The 1181-nt window shown below is 48.1% G+C and overlaps 1 pseudogene; it reads left to right on the forward strand.

Annotated features, from left to right (window-relative positions):
- Positions 1-1036: 1036 nt before the first annotated feature.
- Positions 1037-1181, forward strand: part of LOC103607619 — a 24277-nt pseudogene continuing 24132 nt past the window's right edge.

Below are 1181 nucleotides of genomic sequence, written 5' to 3' on the forward strand. Positions count from 1 at the left end.
ACCCTCAGCGGGAGCGCCGCCACACTCCCAAGCAGCGCACTCTCCAGTGCGCCACCAGGCCTGCCCTTGAGGAAGAAGTGTGGGCAGGGGGCTCTGCTTGTGTGGAATTTGCAGGAACAGTTTTGAGCAGTCAAGGACAGACATTCAGCTCCTGTTTTCCCATCCGGATTGCTTCAGGACCTGCCTGTTAGTGACTGATGGCTAGATTGAAGAAAGTGGCTTTATTATTATTATTATTAAATTCCTGTGATGTATCTGGAAATCGTGTGAGAGAGGTGTTCGAGCGTGCCCGTGGATTTGGATAATCCTGATGCACTTCTGGTCTGTCCACTGCCTTCTGGTGCAGGGGACACCAGGCGGGATCAGTAGCTGCTATGTACTCAGCTCTCTGCGTAATTCTGCTCCCACCCCGTGACCTGCACCCAGGATGGGCAGTCGTGAGTACACGGAATTGAACTGAGAGTGTTAGGAAGCAGAGTCATGATGCAAGCAGGAATTTTTTGCTGTAGTGTTCTCTGTGCACGCGCGTGTGTCTGTTTGTGTAAAAGAGAGATTAAAAGAAAACGACGAAAGCTGCTATGTTCTATTTCCCAGCGTGTATTAATAATGACAATGAGAATGACATTAACAGGGCTGCATTTCATTGCCCCAGTGGCAGCACTGGGATGTTTAGTAGGGAATTGCTAGTTTACATTCTGTTTCTGTTTTTCTCAAAAGATCTTTAATTTTTTTTTTTTTTGTCTTTTTTCGTGTCCGGCAACGGATTGCAACCCTCAGTGTCGCGCCCTTACCGGACCGGACGGCAACGGGATTGCAACCCTCGGTGTTGCGCCCGCATCTCACTCAGCCAGTGAGCGGCCGGTCTGTATGTGGGATCCGAACCCTCGGCGGGAGCACAGCCACGCCCCCAAGCGGCGCACTGTAGCAGTGCACCACCGGGCCGGCCCAAAAGATCTTTAATTTTAAAAAATGTGAATGATTGTGATATAAATACTGCTTTTACTTAGAGTCTTTTAACTTGCTTTCTTGGAAACAGAACTGCAAAAAGCTATCTGAGAACAGTGCAAACCCACTGCTACAGAAGAACGCCAAGTTTGAAGACCAGGGGTATTACTCCTGCGTGTTTTCCCTTCTTCATAATGGAAAACCATTTAACATCACCAAAACCTTCAATATAACAA

The sequence above is a fragment of the Galeopterus variegatus genome, unplaced genomic scaffold (genome assembly GCF_000696425.1).
Source record: "Galeopterus variegatus unplaced genomic scaffold, G_variegatus-3.0.2 Scaffold7595, whole genome shotgun sequence".
Classification (NCBI taxonomy): Eukaryota; Metazoa; Chordata; class Mammalia; order Dermoptera; family Cynocephalidae; genus Galeopterus; species Galeopterus variegatus.